The sequence below is a fragment of the Mandrillus leucophaeus genome, unplaced genomic scaffold (assembly GCF_000951045.1).
Source record: "Mandrillus leucophaeus isolate KB7577 unplaced genomic scaffold, Mleu.le_1.0 Scaffold433, whole genome shotgun sequence".
NCBI lineage: Eukaryota > Metazoa > Chordata > Mammalia > Primates > Cercopithecidae > Mandrillus > Mandrillus leucophaeus.
In genome coordinates this window covers 1,640,605-1,650,734 of record NW_012104621.1, presented here as the reverse complement: position 1 = coordinate 1,650,734, position 10,130 = coordinate 1,640,605, and the positions used below count along the sequence as shown (strand labels likewise).

Here is a 10,130-nt window from a genome sequence, read left to right as displayed (position 1 = left end):
TAATGGGTTGAGACACTGGAGCCCAGAGAGAGGCTTTCACAGCATCACACAGCAAAAGGGGCAGAGCCTACTGGAGCCAGGTCACTGACCTTGGAATATCTATGTGCCCTCCCTGCACAGAGCAGGGCTCCCCGCTGAAGGCCAGTGGGAGTTGGTGCTAATTAGGGGGGCCCTGGTCCCTCAAGGGGCCCTTCCTTCACCGGGAGGAGGGAGGTTGGTGGGAAGAGCCACGACTCTGCCAGGGGCCTGGGGAAATATCGTCCAGGCATGTCCTGAAGCAGGGAGGCTCCTGGTGTCTGGGGAAATAGCAAGGCCTCCTTACCCTACCAAGCCCCTCTGCTGGGCCCCTGGCAGAGATGGCCCTGAATAGCCAGGAGTGAAAGGGGAAGCAGACAGGGAGGGCCATCCCGCACCCCACCCCCTGCTTTTGAAGTCACATCAGGGACCAACTCTAAGGTCAAGGGTCGGAAGGGGCTAAAAGAAGTAGGAGCTCCGAGGAAGTCAACATGGAAGCAGAGCTGTAGCTGCCAGGGAGTTCAGGAAAGCTGTGGGCTGATACCTAGGTGCTATTATTTCTCTTTTCTTTATTTTTTTAATGATGGTGATATATACATACCAAAGTTTACCATTTTAACCATTTTTAAGTATAAAATTCCATGGCATGATGTACATGCCCATTGTGCAGCCATCTATGTTAGTCCACTCTCACACTGCTATAACAACATACATACCTGAGACTGGGTAATTTATAAAGGAAAGAGGTTTAATTGACTCACAGTTCCACATGACTGGGGAGCCTCAGGAAACTTACAATCATCACGGAAGGTGAAGGGGAAGCTGGCACCTTCTTCACAGGGCTGCAGGAGAGAGATAACTCACAGGGGAAACTGCCGCTTTTCAACCATCAGATCTCATGAGAACTCCCTTAGTAACATGAGAACGAGCTGGGGGAAACCGCCCCCATGATTCAATCACCTCTCACCAGGTCCCTCCCTCCACACGAGGGGATTACAATTCGAGGTGAGATTTGGGTAGGGACACAGAGCCAAACCATATCACCATCACTGCCAAGATTTTTACATTTTGACCTCACAGTAGTAGCCTACTCTATTCTTTAATGTTTTTGTTTACATGTGTCAATGAAGAGCCTATGTTCAGACTGAAATATATTTGACAAAACAGGAACGTACATGTAGGAGACTAACACCTGGCTGGGCCCTTGTCAAGCACTGCTCTGAGGCATTTTATATGAATGAACAATTCCTTGATAAGGTAGGTGCCATCATGGACCCCGGTTTACAGCTTAGGAAACTGAGGCACAGAGAGGTTTAGGAAAGCTACTCAAATGCTTGCCTTGGCCCACTGGTTGCTGCCATTTCTTGAGAACTTTACCATGGGCCAGGGCTACACGCTCTTTTTTTTATTTTTGAGGGGGGGTGGTGGGGGTAGGGGGACAGAGTTTCGCTCTTGTTGCCCAGGCTGGAGTGCAGTGACGCAATCTCGGCTCACCACAACCTCTGCCTCCCAGGTTCAAGCGATTCTCCTGCCTCAGCCTCCCAAGTAACTGGGATGACAGGCATGCGCCACCATGCCCAGCTCATTTTGTATTTTTAGTAGAGACGGGGTTTCTCCATGTTGGTCAGGCTAGTCTCGAACTCCCGACCTCAGGTGATCCACCCGCCTCGGCCTCCCAAAGTGCTGGAATTACAGGCATGAGCCGCTGCACCCGGACCAAGGGCTACATGCTCTGCTCCTTGCTCATCTCATAGCAACGTGGCGATGTGGTACCGAGACTTAGAGAAGGGAAGTGAGTCTGGATTTGGATCCACGTTTCTCTGACTCTGAAGCCCGTATCTTAAGCACGTGTACTGGGCTGCGAAGCTGTTATGGGACAGCAGACACAATAGGTGGGTTTTGTTTCAGCTGTGGAGCACCACGAGAAGGAGGACGGAGAGGATTGGGACTCCCGGTTCTGGAGTGCTGGCCTCAGAGCATGCAATTTATATATTGAGAAGAAGACTTAAAAGCCAAGGAGCAGAGCCACAGTGGCCACCAAGTTGGGGGGTGGTTGAGTGCTCATGGAGCTCTTGGAGTTTGGACAGGATTTCCTGCTGCTTATTAATCACGTAACCTCAGAAAACTGACGCCGCTGCTCTGCCGAGTGTCCCGGCCACACTCACAAAGTGGAGATGATCCTCCGCACCCCCAGGTGGTTGTGAGGGGTAAACTGAGCAATAGTTGTGAATCACAGAGCTGGGCTGTATAGCAGTAGTTCTCAAAGAGTGGCCTCTGGGCCAGAGGCTTCCTAGTCACCGGGAACTTGGTTGGAAGTGCAGATTCTCAGCTCTCACCCACGCTGCTGAATCAGAAACTCTAGGGTGGGGCCCAACAATGGGGGTTGGTTTGTTTGTTTGTTTTTTGTAGAGACAGAATCACTGTGTTGCCCAGGCTAGTCTGGAACTCCTGGCCCTAAGCGATCCTCCCACCTCAGCCTCCTAAAGTGCTGGGTCACAAGCGTGAGCCACCGCCTGGGTTTGTTTTTTTCCAGCCCTCCAGGTGCTCTGAGCACCCTCAGATGCTCTGCTGTGACACAGCAGGCAAACACATGTAAATGCGATGGGGCCACCTGTCCTCACAGCCAGTCTTGCAGGCAGAAGTGCCTTTCCCGCAGGGGCACTGACATCTTTCCTCCACTCTTTTCATCCTCATAAACCCAGACTGCTGGCACTGGAAATCTGAAAAGGGCAATCAGTCTGGCCTCCTGCCTTTCTGGCCTGCAGGCCCAGCCTGAACAAACAATTTAGGTGGAGCTCCTGGAGGTTGGAGGCAGAGAAGAGGTACCTGGCCATCCTCTCCTGCCAGCTGTTGCAGACTCTGCCTGGGGAACCGATTACGGGTGAGCAGAGGCATTTATCTCCATGTTAACAAGCAGGCGAGAGAGTAGCAGAAGAGAACTTCCCATCTCCTTCCCGCTGTGGGGCCGAGCTTGGAAGTGGGGCACGGGGTCGAGCTCAGAAGTGGGGTGTGGGGCTGAGCTCAGAAGTGCGGTGTGGGACTGCCAGTATCTGCAGGAGCAGGCAGGCCCTCAGTCGTATGTGGGGACTCTTGTCGCAGGGCAGTCACACCCTTTTCCTCCTGAGTCCAAGCACAGAAGGCCTCAGAATTCTGCCCCTCCTCCTCACGGGGTTCTGCAACCCCTCCAGCCCACTGGAGCTGGACATAAAATGAAACCCACTAATTTCTTCCTTAGATACCAGCCCAAAGTTGAGGAAAGAAAATCGTTTCCCAAGCTCAATGTCCTAACTTCCTAATTGCAGGGGTTAAGTCGACTTCGACTCTGACCATGTCACACCCCCAGTTACAAACTTCGATGCCTCCCCACTGTCTCAGGTGCTACCTCCTCAGCACTGCGCCTCCAGCCTCTCTCCCAGTGGCAGCCCCATTACTGGCCTGCATTTGCTCAGACCCAGCCTCCCCACCCCAGCGCAGCAAGCTCCTGGCTCCATCTCCGTACACCACAGCCAGGCGTGACCTAGCACAGCACTTCTACCCCAGTGCCTCCGTTTCCCTCCTCTGCTGGGCTTGCTCTACTTGACCTTGAAGGCTCAGCTCAGTCGTATCCTCCCGGGGACCCTCTCTAACTCCCCAGATTTCCGTCTCTCTGCTGCAACTTGCAACGCTGGCTTTAGCCCTGGTTCCTGAATTGAGCTTGCTGATTACATGGGGGCCTCCCCCATCCTCTGAGCTCCCCCATAACTGACGCTGTCTGGGTCTGCCCATGCATCTCCCCTACAGTGCCCAGCATGGCATCAAGCTCAGAATGGGCACCGATGATGTCGGCTGAACTGACTCTGGGCCCCAGGTCCCTGAGGCAGGCAGAGTGAGGGCTGATTTGTGGGTCCATGCTGAGAACAGAATGCAGGACCCCTGGTTGGATGCCCACCCCAGGACCAGAGTTACCGAGCTTCAGCCCTGCCTCGGGCTGACTGTGGGACCCGAAGCAAGGTGCTCTTCCTCTCTGAGCCTCAGTGTCCCTCTCTGTCCAAAGACAGGTCCGAAAGCTCTGTGCCAGAAAGTGGACAGTGAGCAGGAAGTGGAGCCATCAGATTTTCAGCCTCCTGGAGGTGTCTTGGAAAATCCCCAGTGACCCTTGTTGCTTGAAACTCCCAGATAAGGAGATTGTGGGGCAATAAACCTGTGTGGAGTTTTGGTCAGGGCTTGATTTGGGGGATTAAACAGAAAGAAGCTCTGCTCTGTCTCCAGAAGGTCCAAGCAGGACAAGACCTTCTCAGGACAGCTGACGGCTGGACAGCTCTGTCGCCCTTGTGGTCCCGCGTGTGTCTGGCGTGTGCAGGCTGCAGCGCCCTCCACAGACTGTCCTAACAGGTGGGTAGGGCAGGGCTGTTACTATTATATGGATAGAAACAGAAAGCGAGAGAAGGGATGAGATTTGCCCAAGGTCATGGAGCGAATTGGTGTCAGAATTAGGATTCTCGGCTGGGCTCGGTGGCTCACACCTGTAATCTCAGCACTTTGGAAGGCCAAGGTGGGCAGATCACCTGAGGTCAGGAGTTCAAGATCAGCTTGGCCAACGTGGTGAAGCCCCTTTGCTCTACTAAAAATACAAAAATTAGCCAGGCATGGTGGTGCACGCCTATAATCCCAGCTACTTGGGAGGCTGAGGCAGGAAAATCACTGAACCCCAGAGGCAGAGGTTGCATTGAGCTAAGATCAAGCCATTGCACTCCAGCCTGGCGACAGAGCGAGACTCCGTTTCAAAACAATAACGACAACAACAATGAAAGAATTGGGATTCTCCAGTCTGACCAGCACACCTGCTATGACAGTGATAGGCCCAGCCCCTTGGCTCCTAGCGCCCCAGGGAGGGATTGGAAAGAAGCTGCTGGTGTGAGTGAAAGCTCAAGCCGGGAGTCAGGTTGGCCTCCCCCTGGGTACCCACAGGGCTGTAGGTGGGCACAGCAGAAGGGGAGAACCATCTAGGGTTGACAGTCCTATGGGTGTGTTGGTGGGGGAGGAAGGAAGAGAAGGAAAAAACGCAATGGGCAGGAAAGGAGGAGAGGAGGGGTGCTTCCATGAGATGAGCTCCTACTTTGTGCCGGACACATGCAAGGTCTTTTACGTACATGATCTCATTTAATCTTCTACATTCTATAAGAAAAATATGAGGATACTCTAATGTTACGGCATAGAGACAAATAGGGGTCCAGGGCTTGAATCTGGTGCCTTCTTTTTCCCTGCCTTTGACTACCTCCCCAAATGTCAGGATGGGACCACATGGGATGGAGAGACTGCTCAGTCTGAGAGCTGGGGAGGCTCCCTGGAGGTGGTTCTGTTGGAGCTGGGCCAGGAAGGTGGGGTGATAGGAAGGGGCTTTCTAAGAGCCCTGCTAAGAGCCACCCAGCGACTTACCTGGGCTGGCTTAGTTCTAGGTGGAGGGAGGGGGTGAGCAAAGATGGATTATCTGGGGAAATGATGCTTCTTTATTTTCTTTTTGCTTCTCCCCTTCTCTTTTGAAAACCATGATGCTGGCCGGGCACGGTGGCTCAAGCCTGTAATCCCAGCACTTTGGGAGGCCGAGATGGGCGGATCACGAGGTCAGGAGATTGAGACCATCCTGGCTAACACGGTGAAACCCCGTCTCTACTAAAAAATACAAAAAAACTAGCCGGGCGAGGTGGCGGGCGCCTGTAGTCCCAGCTGCTCAGGAGGCTGAGGCAGGAGAATGGCGTAAACCCAGGAGGCGGAGCTTGCAGTGAGCTGAGATCCGGCCACTGCACTCCAGCCTGGGTGACAGAGCGAGACTCCATCTCAAAAAAAAAAAAAAAAAAAAAGAAAACCATGATGCTTTGAGGGGAGAGCAGACGGACCAGTTTGTCTCAGAGAACAGGTCTGGGGAGATGAGAAGGAGGTCAGAGACTCAGGGGGAATGTAGGGACCTCAAAACCCAAGTCCAGCAGAGGACTTTATCCTGAGGCAGAGGTGACCCGGGGTGGGTTTTAAGGGAAAGTGCAGGCCCAGAGTTGGGGGTGGAATATGTGAGGCCTGAGTCCCCAAGAAAGAAGGCTGCTCAGGCCTTGGCGTGGCCTGGGAGAGGGGTAGAGAGCAGGTGGGGGCCGTGGGGGCAGGGCTGGGGAGGAGGCAGGGCAGGAGGAGGTGGCTCTGGACAGTGTCAGATGTGGGAAGGAGGCACTCCCTCAGGCCTAATCTCATCAGGAAGAAAGAGGCCTTGTCTTGGTTTGCTCTCTGACTCAATCTGTACTTCCTGTGGGCCTGCAGAGAGGCATCTGTGCTGGACCAGAAGGATGGGCGGCGCGGGGGTGGGGAAGGCGGAGACCTGAGGACAGGACTGTTTGCATTTGCTGGCTACAGACAGCTTCTGCCTCACTGGTGATGGTCGATCCCCAAAGGAGGGTCCCTGGATGGCTGCGCTCCTGCTTCCCTGCCTGGGCTGTGCTGATGGAGAAAAAGCAAAGGGCTCCTTCCCCCGCCCCTTCACCCCCTCCCAGGCCCCTCAGCACTAGGGCAGGGCGGGGCCTTCTGGCCTCCACCCGGGAAAGCCCAGCCCAGAGAGATGCACAAATGCACTCTCTTGGATTCTTTTTGATCAGTAGGAATTGTCAGCTAGCCTTCTGCATCTGTGTGTCTGTTCCCCCATCATCATGGTTCGCACCAGGGGTTGGAACTCTCACAAGCCACTCGGCCCCTGGCAGGCTGCTTTATGCTTTCTGGTTTGGGATTTTTACTTAGATCCCCAAAATGCTGGGCCCCCGGCATGTACCTGTTCTGTGTTAAATCACATCTCAGTGTCCTGTACACATTGGGACCACAACAATCTTACTAGCCAACGTCTTTTGAACACTAAGTATGCACCAAGTATCACTCTGGATGCTGTGCGTGTCACCTTATGTAAGTGTCCAGGAACCCCTGAGAGAGAGTGTGGACCTGTGACTGAACAGCCTGGCTTCAGATTCCAGCCCAGCCACTAACTATGTGATCTTAGGCAAGTTATATAACTTATCTGTGCCCTGTTTCCTCATCTTAAAAATGGGGCTATGACAGTACATGCATGAGGGTTGAGTTAGTATGTGGAACATACTTTACACCTAGTCAGCAATATAGGTGTTAGCTATTATGTGTATTTGTAGTGCCTGATTTTCCTGGTGAGGAAATAGACACATTAAGTAACTTGCCCAGAGTGGCAGATAGGAAATGATAGAGCAGCACTGTCCAACAGAACTTTGTTCAGAGATGGGTGTGTTCTTTAATTACACTGTTCATTGGGTGTTGCTTATATGGTTTCATCTGTGATTATTAAGCACATGTGGCTTTTGAGCTCTTGAAATATTGCTAGTGTGACTAAGGAGCTGGATTTTACACTTTATTTAATTTTAACTCTAATTCAGAAGCCTTGTGGGACTAGAGGTTCTGCGTTGGACAGGGCCATTTAGAGTCAAGATTAGAACCCTGACAGTCAAGCTCCAGGGCCTGGGCCACTTTTGTGCTCTCCTGCTTCTTTCTTGCTTAAATGTTTTACAGTGGAAATGTAAAGACACATACGAAATGAAACAGAAGATTCAAATGAATCCTCTTGTACCCTCACCCACTTTCAGTAGCCATCAGCAGCCTGTTTCATCTCTACTCGCTTATTCCCTCCTCCTCTGTCCAACAACCACAAGTTATTTCAAGATAAATCCCAGATGTTATATCATTTCATCTGAATGTTAGGTATATGTCTCTAAAAGATAAAGACTCTTGTCTAATATAAGCACAGTATTATTACCACGCCTAATGACAGCAATTCTTTACTACTGTCAGGTGCCCACTCAGCTTTCCCTGATTGCTTCCTGATGCCTTTTTGCAGTTGGTTTGTGTGAATCTGTATCCACTCAGGATCCGCACATTGCACTTCCTGCTATGCTCTGATCTCTTAAGTCTCTTCTGAACTATAATGACCCTTGTCCCTTTTTCCTTGTCATCTTTAAAGAAACCAGATATTTTAAAATATATATATATATTTCATTGTACTAAAATACACATAGCATAGTATTTGCCATCTAAATCATTCTTAAGTGTACAGTTCAGTGGTATTAAGTACACTCATACTGCTATGCAGCCACCACCACCATCCATCTCTAGAACTCTTTTTATCTTGCAAAACTGAAGCTCTATAGCCATTAAACGATCACTTTTCATTCCTCCCTACCCTCAGCCCTTGGCAGCCACCATTCTACTTTCTGTCCCTGGGATTTTTGCCTACTCTAAGTAACTCATATAAGTGGAATCACACACTGTCTTTTTGTAACTGGCTTATTTCACTTAGCATAATGCCCTCAAAATTCATCCATGTTATAGCATGTGTCAGGATTTTCTTCCTTTTTCTTTTCTTTTCTTTCTTTCTTTTTTTTTTTTTTTTTTGAAACAGGATCTTGCTCTATCACCCAGACTAGAGTGCAGCGGTGTAATCATAGCTTACTGCAGTCTCTAACGCCTGAGCTCAAGTGGTCCTCCCACCTTGGCCTCCCGAGTAGCTGGGACTACAGGTGTGCGCCACCATGCCCAGCTAATTTTTTTTTTTTTTTTCTAGTAGAGATGAGGTCTTGCTGTATCACCCAGGCTGGTCTTGAACTCCTGAACCCAAGCGATCCACCTCATCCTCCCAAAGTAGAATTTTCTTCCTTTTGAAGGTTGAGTAATATTTCATGGTATGAATATACCATATTTTACTGATCCATTCATCTGTGGACGGACACTTGGGTTGATTCCACATTTAAGCTATTGTGAATAATGCCACTATCAACATGAGTGTGCCAATATCTCTTCCAGACCCTGCTTTCATTTCTTTAAGGCTGTATATCCCAGAAGTGGAGTTGCTGAATCATATGATCATTCTATTTTTAAATTTTTGATGAACTGCCATACTATTTTTCATAGCAACTGCACCATTTTACCTACCAACAGTGCACAAAATCAGATTGTTTCAAATCAAATTGTTTGCTTGCTTGTTGTTGAGTTGTTGGACTTCTTTATGTATTCTCAATAGTAACACTTTATCAGATAGATTTGCAAATATTTTCTCTCATTCCATATGTTGCCTTTTCACTCTGTTGCTAGTGATACAAATACAAATTGTTAAATACAAACAAGTTGTTAATTTCCATGAATACAATTTGTCTATTTTTTTTCTCTTTTGTTGCCTGTTCCTGGTGTCATAACCAAGGAATCATTGCCAAGCCCAATGTTGTAAAGGTTTTGCCCTTTGTTTTCTTCTAAGGTTTTTTATAGTTTTAGCTCTTCTGTTTAGGTCTTTGATGCTTTTTGAGTTAATGTTAAAAACCAGAAAATTTAGCATGTAGGATTTCCTGTGTTTTTTTCCTGATTGCATCTATGTGGCTGTTGAATATGTTTCTCCACACTCTGTGTGTGTAATTACATACAAAGACTCGGTCAATATTGGGTTTCATTTTTTGGCAAAGCCACTTTATAAGTAGTGTTTCCTGTTGCTTCATATTAGCAGCACATAATGTCTGGTTATCTCTTTTAGTGATACTAAGATTGGTCAGTGGGTTCAGGTGTTGCCAACCCATCCATTACACCACTGAGTCTCAAACTTGAAGCTGGGGGGCTGGTTAAAGCAGAGCGGTGAGCCCCGCCCCCAGAATGCCTGATTCAGTAGGTCTGGGATAGGAGGCTTGAAAATTTGCAACTCTAAAAGTTCCCTAGTGATATGGTTAATTGGGGACTACACTTTGAGAACTACTGCATCACATCCATGATGTGTTTCTGTTATCCTTGCTCCTAACATGCACTGGAATCACATGGGAAGCTTAAGCAGTGCTGGCATCTGGGTTCCCCACCCAGTAGTCTGATTTAAGTGATTCTAATGTGCAAAGTTGCAAGCCCCTGCCCTGCATGTTAGCAGTCCCTCAAGGTTACACCATCTCATCTCTTCCTGCTCTTGGCCATTTTCCTAAGAGGTATGAACATGTGGAGAGCAGTGACTGAATTATTCATCTCTGACCCCTCTGAACCCTGCTCCTGACACAGCTTGGCGCAGAATAAGCACCAAGCCAATATCGGATGAAGATTGGAGATTGAATGAAATCCTCTTC

At 49.4% G+C, this 10,130-nt stretch overlaps 1 protein-coding gene across 1 annotated transcript in view; it reads left to right on the top strand.

Moving 5' to 3' along the window:
- Nucleotides 1–2,875: 2,875 nt before the first annotated feature.
- The window catches only part of CORO2A (coronin, actin binding protein, 2A), a 47,686-nt gene continuing 40,431 nt past the window's right edge, over nt 2,876–10,130 (top strand). Inside the window, exon 1 of the mRNA XM_011993755.1 lies at nt 2,876–2,932. The gene's annotated coding sequence lies outside the window, so the exon portion shown is untranslated. The remainder of the gene's footprint in view (nt 2,933–10,130) is intronic.